General features: G+C 31.0%; 1 long non-coding RNA gene across 1 annotated transcript; it reads right to left on the minus strand.

The window, feature by feature from the left end:
- Positions 1-2,886: 2,886 nt before the first annotated feature.
- On the minus strand, positions 2,887-3,160 carry LOC115877244. Its single transcript, XR_004049312.1, has 2 exons — positions 3,023-3,160; positions 2,887-2,969 (listed from the first exon to the last, which is right to left on the minus strand). It is a non-coding gene; the product is annotated as an uncharacterized LOC115877244 (long non-coding RNA).
- Positions 3,161-9,562: the final 6,402 nt, after the last annotated feature.

A 9,562-nucleotide genomic window follows, 5' to 3' on the forward strand; every position in this document is an offset into this window, starting at 1 on the left:
CGCTAGATATTGCATGCAAGCTGTCACCATAACGCCCGTTTAGGCTTCTGTCCGATGTGACTTAAGAGTTGTGTAAGCGACATGCACAAAAAGGTCAAAAAGTGTACCCAAGGTATAAGGTATCCCTAAAGTGCCTCAGGCAGGGGCGCAACTAAACACAGATTTAGGGAGGCTCAAGTCTTTTGGGGGGCTTAGGTCACAATAAAATAATATTTATTGGAAGTTAAAACCAATTTTATACAACCCGAACCAGTCATTTGGGGTGCTAAGACCCCCCCTCCCCTAGCCCCTAGTTACGCCACTGGTATCAGGACTTACGACCGAAAAAACAAGAGGTTTTAAGGTTGATTCTCACTATACCTTCCATATCGGCTCCCCTTCCGTTTTCATAAAATATTATCTCTACTAATATATAAAATCAGGTGACTGACATACTGATTAATCACGATCCTGCTCAAAACCACTCAACGTAAGAAGCTCAATTTTGGCATACACAGGTTGATTCTAGGTGTAGAGGTTCGATAAGAAGGATTTTTCGAAATTCCAGTTCCAAGAGGGTGAAACCACCTCAAATATTACAATATTTTTTTTAAAAACGGCCAAGTTTCCGAAAAAAAACGCTTAAACACGTATATTTTATTTTTGTTTTTACATATTTTAAGATTTTTTAAAAATGTATACAGGGTATTTCGAAAAGTCTGGTCATTGATTAATCCACGATCCTGCTTAAAGCGCTTGACATAAAAAGTTGATTTTTGGAAAACAGATTGACTTTAGGGTGTAGAGGTTCGATAAGAAGGGATTTTTCGAAACTCGAATTCTAAGGGGGTGAAACTATCCCTCAAATATTAAAATATTTTTTTATTTAAAAACCGGTGAGTTTTTCGGAAACACTCTTAAACACGTATATTTTATTTTGTTGTTTTACATATTTTAAGATTTTTTATAAATTTATACAGGGTGTTTCATAAAATATGACCATTGACTAATCACGATTCTGCTTAAACTGCTTGATGTTTAAAGCTGATTTTTGTCAAACGGATTGACTGTGGGGTGTAGAGGTTCAATAAGGAGGGTTTCTCGAATCTCAAATTCTAAGAGGGTGAAAACGCCCCTCAAATATTACATAACATATTATAGTATTATATTATTAGTATTATTGTATTAAAATTAAAGCAACAGTAGATACAACTTCTTTTGAACTTAAAACCATCTCTGCTAGAGTAACTGTCAACAAACAATAATAATATGACTTTCCAATGAGAGTGACATTTCAAAAACAATAAACAATGTTTCATAGGTATGTTGGTTAACGCCAAAAGCAAAGAAATTCTTTTAATCGTTATTTTACTGTCTTCTTCAAAAGTGAATATCTCCAACAAAAATTAAGCTATTGAGTTGAATCAAAAAACAAACTATCGGGAAAAGATTCATCTTGATGATACAGTGGTTTTTAAATTCCTAACTTTGTTAAATCATTCCACAGGGTGTTTCAAACTTTCATCAAATAACATTTTGCTTTCTCTAGTATAATAGACAGATGGGGACTCTTAAATGTTTAATTTAAAAAGAAAGACTAAAAAGTCAAATAATTTAGCTACATGTTGCTTAAAAAATCATTAAAATCAACACACGATCAAAATATATTGAACACTAAAATGCATGAAAATTTTAAGAAGTCTGTTTTTGGTGTCAATTAGTGTAATAATGGCTGATAAAAATATATATAAATAGCCGCAACTACAATACTTCTCTTTTTATACATGGATAGATACATAGTACCCCTAGAGTATCCTTATTCTCTTAAGTACTAACTCAAGCTCAAGATAAAAATTGATAAAAATAAGCATTTTTAATAAACTTCCACTAAGTATAATTAATTATTAGTTCTATGTGGTTCATCCGTTTATTCATAAATCGCTCATAGAAGAAAGATTAGCTCAATGAATTTTGTCAGTCATAAAAAATAATTGAACAAAACTGTGAGTCGGCAATATCTACAATTTCTTGAACCCCATTTTTTTATATAAAAATGAGTTCTCCTTGGAACAAATTAGGTAAAATAATTATCTATTATAATTTTTCTACATACTAGGAAACTAGTACATTTTACGTATAATTATTACAAATACTTAACAATATCACTAGTTTCCTATTATACATTTATTTATTATGTTATAAATTACATAATAAACATACACGAATAGAGTAACATTCTTTCTAAACGAATAAATTGCTTCTAAACCTAATTTTTCTGGTAAAACCTGATAAATCTGAGCCCTACTAAGCAATAAATCTCTTAAAAGCCATTTATTGGCTCGCTAGAAAACACAATACGCTCTTAAATCGATATTTTTAATAAAAATTGGATGAAACTGTAATATCAAAAATAAATCAAATTCCAATGAGATGAAACCATGAAACTACGGAAATTCTTGCTTTGCTTTATCATCACCATTACAAATGATTAATTCGACGCGAACGAAGTCGCGGGTACACGCTAGTTTTACATATAAAATAATAGCGATCTTCATTTCATAGCCATCGCTGACGCCGTATTTTTTTTTCGATCATATTGTATTATATCTGAAAAGTAATCCTTAAAAATGGCTGCTTCGAAATTTTTGAAAAAAAAACAGTGAAACTGTGTGCTTTTACCCAAATATTACTCAAAAATATGTTTTCAATCTATCGCGCTACTTAATTGTGTTTACTATATAAAAGTACTTAAATTATGATGTAAACTTCACAAATGTATATAATGCAAATTATGTAAAAGAAATATTTATATTAATGATTAACTTTTGCTGTTTTAGGCTGAATTTAAAAATAAGTATATCTAGTATTTTAAAATAATCTAAATATTTACCAAATCCAAGTTGTTTCAATTCTTGTACAAGTTGTTTATCATGGCGCAAATATTCAGCGATGCTGTGCTCTAAAAGCTCTTTGTTTGATGGTTTGGGGGCCTAAAAATATCCATGTTTTTGATTGGAAATAAGAAGAAATTCTTTGAACTTACCGCTAGAGATGTTTGAAGTGATGCCGCGATTATAGTGACAATTAATAGAGCTACATGTAATTTTGCAACCATTTTTACCGATATTACACCTCTAAGAAGGTAAGAGACACAATGTTGAATGTTCCGGGTACATCGAAGGTTCTTTTTATATAAACGACGAGCCTATTCAACGCAGATTTTCAGTCGAAACAATTATAATGCAGTGGCGTCAAGTACATTTTTTTAATTTTTTTTAGTTACATTGTTTAAAAGATTAAACAAATCTGATTTTTTATTAAAAAAATTTCCCCGATGAGACTTTTTACGTAATAGTAAAATGGGAAATTATATATCTCATTTAAGTATCTATTACTATAGTCTTTTTTTAACAATATACAGGGTCCGGCAATAGTGCGTCGGGCATCTGTAGCTCATATAATAAAAAACTTAAGAATTTTGTTTAAGTGCAAATCTAAAGTATGCTCTAGGATGTATTCTAGGAAAATATTTTAACTTTTATGGGGTGGCTCAAAAAAGTGTGAGTGGATCGGGATGATTTTTTTTAAATGGAACACCCTGTATATTATTGCATTTTTGGTTTCTTTTCAGATTGCTTTACATAATCCTAAGATATGAGTAAATATGTTTCGATAGTAGGTATGTATTAGGATGTATTTCAGGAAAATATTTTAACCTTTACAGGGTGACTCAAAAAAGTGTGAGTGGATAGGGATGATTTTTTTAAATGGTAAATAATTTTTAATAACACCCAAAATACCGTATGATCGAAAAAAAATGGCGTCCAGTTGGCTGGGAAATGACGATCGATGACATTTCCCATATAAATTTACATATAAAATGACAGCGATCTTCATTTCTCAGCCAACTGGACGCCGTTTTTTCTCGATCATACGGTATTATTGCATTTTGGCTTCCTTTTTGATCACTTAATCCTAAGATATTATTAAATATGTTTTCATAGTTTCAAAGATATTAATAAATAAGTAAAAAAAATATATATTTTTTTTAAATAATAAACACTCTGTATATTATGTTTTTTATTAGATAGAGAAGTGAAAAATGAATACTTTTTTATTTAAAGTATTTCAAAATTTTTAACGGTTTTGCGGATATTAGTGGTATTATATTACATATGGGATTTTCAACAGTAATGTTTTAATCAAAGCCACCCAATGATTTTTGTCTGATGGTATTTTACCGTTGAAAAAGCCATATGTAATAAAACCGCCAAAATTTGCTAAACGGCTGAAAATTTAAAAATACTTTAAATACAAAAAATGTTTATTTTTTATTTCTCCATCTAACAAAGGAATAATATACAAGGTGTTCAATTTAAAAAAAAACAAAGAAAACTATTTTATATTTTAAAAAATTTGACATACAATTTTGAACACCCTAATCTTTAACCATCAGATTACGATATTTGTAGCAAAGTAAGTACAAACCCCCTACAGTAAATACCTAATATAGTCTTGATTTCAGGACATTTCTTGTCTTAATAAGAAATTTTTTTAAAAGGGCCTAAATTTTTTTTTTTACTTATTTATTAATATCTTTGAAACTATCAAAACATATTTAATATATCTTAGGTTTACGCAAATTGATCAAACAGGAAGCCAAAAATGCAATAATATACAGGGTGTTTTCCATTATTTTAAAAATAATCATCCCTATCCACTAACACTTTTTTGAGCCACCCTGTAGAAGTTAAAATATTTTAATTTTAACTTTAATTTAATACATACTTATACCGTTTTCGGATGTCATCTGTCGAAATCTCCCTGCCTCGTTGGACAGACTCTACACTATACCCAAGATCCAGTGGTTCTTAAAATTTAAGCAAAAAATATTTTTTTGCTTAAAGGCACCCAGGTTTCACTTCCATATAACATGGTGGGGATTATTATTGCTCGGTACACAGCAAGTTTCGTTTTTGTGCTCAAGTCATGATTATGGAAAACCCTGTCTTTTAATTTCCAGAATGCTCTTGAGGTACTCTGAGTACTCATCGTGTACGATTTGTTTTTTTTTAATTTTAATTGTAATATGCTCGATAATATACCCTGGATATACAGGGTGAGTCTTAAATAAATGCAAATAATATTTTTAGGGGTTGTATATTTTGACCACAGAAACACGATTGTGAGGTTATTTTCGCGAACAAATTTTTTTTGAAAATGTGGATTTTTTTAATTTTTAGCTAAAAAACATAATTTCTTGATAATATGGCGACATAGGAAGTAGATTAAATTTACAAGAACGAAAACCCAGAAAAGATCCAGTTGGGTTTTCCGAAAAAAAACGATCCAGTTAAATTTTGAGAACCAAATTTAAGCAAAAATATTTTTTTTTTGGAAATTTTCAAAGTAAAATAGCTCGGTTATTTTGGACTTATTGGAAAAACGGTAATGAGGAAATATGTTTCTTTTATCGAGATCTACCGACCCTGAAAATATTTGTACTTATTTAAGACTCACCCTGTATAGTCACCCGTGCATGGCTTTATATCACCTAATTTATTGTGATTTTTTTTATAATCTAAAATAAATAAAAAAAAATAAAAAAAATTTAATCGAAACAATTATTTAAAATTTTTTGAATATTAATAGTAAAAATTATGGTCAATTGGAATAGGTTGGGACTCTTAATTTCGGCACTGTCGTTGTTGGCATATCACAGATCGCATGGACAAACGATCCGTGATACAATGCCAACACCGTCGAAAATTAAGGCAACTTTGTATAAGGTTGTCTATGCCAAAATATGCCAAAATATAATAGTTCCCGTACTATTTACAACCATATACGAGCTTTCAGTAAAACAATTACTTCACAATTACAACGGCCAAATACAGAATGCCATAGTGTAATTATTTTAAAATATTAATAATAAAAATTTAGTAAGATCAAAAATCACAAGATTTCCCTATCTGAAACTCTTAATTAGTCTGATGATGATGGGGTAATTAAACCCCAAACAATCCTCTTGAAATAAATATATACATTAATAAGATCTGTGAATGGAGGGCTACTTATGTTTTACTTTATATATAATTATAATCGTATATACATCTGTGTTTGATGGGAATTCATTCAGGTCTCCCGAGGACGTAGTTATCGAAGAAATTATAGAAAATGCCCGTGACATGATTCTTACGCTGCATCTGATATGCTGTAATTAAGTAGACACATCTGGTACCAGAACTATTATGTCTAACTTATTGGGAAGGCAATAAATATTAATATTAAATATAAGTGTGACTGAATAAAAACGATCACATAATATTAGGCACAAAAATAACATTTCAGTTCCAGCTTTACAGTTTCTTGACATAGAGACGCTTATACGTCTACTATTTATATGTATGTCTTCTACGACAGCAAAGAAGCCTTCCAATAACAAAAATATTTCAACAACAAGGAAAACAACAAAATGGATATACAGGGTCCGGCAATAGTGCGTCGGGCATCTGTAGTTCCTAGAATATAAACCTTGGGAATTTTGTTTAAGTGTAAACCTAAAGTATGTACAAGCCTTGTACAAGGATGTATTTCAGGAAAATATTTTAACTTCTATAGGGTGGCTCAAAAAAGTGGGAGTGGATCGGGATGATTTTTTTCTGTCCTGTAATCAAAACTATATTAGGTGTTTACTTTAGATGGTCCATATTTAACTTTGCTGTAAATATCGTAATTTTAAATCATACAGGATGTTTAAAATTCTAGGCCAAACTTTCTAAAATATAAAACAATTTTTCTTTGTTTTTTTTTTAAATGGAACACCCTGTATATTATTTTTTTATTACATGGAGAATTAAAAAATGAACATTTTTTGTATTTAAAGTATTTCAAAAATTTTAATGGTTTTGCAGATACACGCAGTATTATTTCATATGGCTCTCTCAACGGTAAAATACGAGAGTAAAATCATTGGGTGGCTTTGATAAAAATTTACTAAGGAAAATGCCATATGAAATATATAACCGCGAATATCTGCGAAATTGCAAAAAATTTTGAAATACTTTAAATACAAAAAATGTTCATTTTTTAATACTCCATCTATTGCAAAAATAATATACAGGGTGTTCCATTTAAAAAAACGAAGAAAAGTTATGATATATTTTAGAAAGTTTGGGGTAGAATTTTGAACATCCTGCATGATTTACGATTACCATATTTATAGCAAGGTAAGTACAGACCATGTAAAGTAAAGACCTAAGTATAGTTTTGATTTCAGGATAGTTCTTGTATTTTGAATAATTTTTTTAAGAAAGGCTGAAAAATATATATTTTTTATTTATTTAATAATATCTCTGAAACTATCGAAACATATTTACTCATATCTTAGGATTATGTAAAGTAATCTGAAAAGAAACCAAAAATGCAATAATATACAGGGTGTTCCATTTAAAAAAAAATCATCCCGATCCACTCACACTTTTTTGAGCCACCCTATAAAAGTTAAAATATTTTCCTAGAATACATCCTAGAGCATACTTTAGATTTGCGCTTAAACAAAATTCTTAAGTTTTTTATTTTAGGAGCTACAGATGCCCGACGCTCTATTGCCGGACCCTGTAGATATAGATTCAATAAACCATATCATCATCTAACCAACTATATATTGATTCATAGTATAAACTGGTAAATTAGAAGATCACTATAATCTTAATTAATTTAAATTAACCCTTTATAGGTTGATGGTTGCTAAATCGACCAATTTAATTCAACCAACTAATCAGTCGCGTGGAAGTGTATCATCGCCCAGTTTGTTTGCTATGCTTATTTCTATGCGCGCTTTGGCCATTTAATCAACCATATATACGTTGGCCGAATTGGCGCGAAAAGTTAACGTTAGCGGTTAAATATTCGACCAGTGAGCATTGGTGACACTGAATTTGCTGTGTTCCATATAGGTAATAATTGCGATGTCGTCTAAGCATTTTCTATGCAAATTTCGTGTGATAAAAATTTAAAAATATAGAAACAAATGTGTCTGTAACGTATATTTCTTTTTATTTAGTGCACCAAATTTACGGCTCGGATGATATTTTCTAAACATATCCTGTATCATTTCTCATAGGATGCAAGTTTCTCGAAAAACAAAATTTGATTTACTTAATATGGGCATATTTTTGAGTAGAGAGCTAACAGAGATAACAAAACGAACTTACTCTTTTTTCTTACATTGGATGATACATACAGTTTATACATTAGATCATTACATATTATCTATTTGCTTTAAAAGTCTTTGGTTGAAAAATCGACCACCACCTAGTATGTCTCTACTACATATGTATGCAGTTTTCATTCGATCACACATTATTTTCAAATGAAGTTTTTTTTATAAACAGGGGTTGGTCTGACAGTTTTTTTTATCGCAGAATTGAAGAAAATATACGTAACACAAAGTCAAAACAATGGCTTTCTCTTTTTGAATACTCAAGAAAGCAGAGGCGGTGCCCGATCGATTTTTAAGGCTGCAAATATAGTCTTTTTTCAGTAGAAATTAGTTTTTTTGCAGGAAGGCACAAACAAATGTAAGGATTATATCAAATATACTTGAACTGTTTCTCGAGTGAAAAATTTCGACAGACGGCATCCAAAAAATGACAGAAAATATAATTTACATGTGCATTAAAATCACAGATAGAACTGCCCCTATGATACATCCTCTCGCGAGATAGGATCGATAGTAAAAGGAATATCTTGAAGACATCGTGTGTCACTCTTGAATTTAACCTTAAGGAGATCAACTTGGCAAAAAAACTGTGCAACACAAGTCGTTCCTGAAGAATCTGCCAATGAACGGCAGTTGACGGTAGTTTTTAATGAGTTGCACAAATGATAGATAGATAGATAATTTATTTGTTCTGAATAAACAAAGGTTACAAAAGCCTGCGGGCATGGAACATTGTGAAAATGGAATAAACAAAAACTTAACACTTAATATAAAATACACATAAATAAAGAAGACAATATATAAATTATATTGTATAGTTCAAAATATATAGTTTTTCTAATTACACAATATGAGTAGCAGCAGTAATAACTCTCTCAATGTTCAACGAATTTCAAAACTGCTTGAAATCCATTGTGCACTGAAAACCTGAAGTATATAACAGCGCTTTCAGATGGAACGGACTTCCGCGACTTCGCGCAAGTACCATTTGTTTATATGAACAACATCCGGACGGAGCATACGCGACCTATGTGAAATTGTTGTTCCACGATTGGGTTTAGCCCTCCGTGCCCTTCATAGTCGATCAACTTATCTTCGGCTGAGTTACCCGTAAGGTGGACGCTGGAGGATTTGTCTTCATTATAACGTGTTATTAACACGTCAGAATGGCTGACGATTGTGGTTCGCAGTCCTGGTAAACTTAGTACACCACATCTAGGACAGCAAAAAGGAGACTTACAGTACGTCTGTCCGTTCTGTGGCTACGGGGTATTCGTGAGAGGGGAAACGATATTCCCTCGATGTTTTTCGTAAAAAATTAGACGACGCGTCCTATCAATAAAAATTCGACAAATTTGC

Source organism: Sitophilus oryzae, unplaced genomic scaffold (genome assembly GCF_002938485.1).
Source record: "Sitophilus oryzae breed Bouriz unplaced genomic scaffold, Soryzae_2.0 scaffold_1442_pilon_pilon, whole genome shotgun sequence".
NCBI lineage: Eukaryota > Metazoa > Arthropoda > Insecta > Coleoptera > Curculionidae > Sitophilus > Sitophilus oryzae.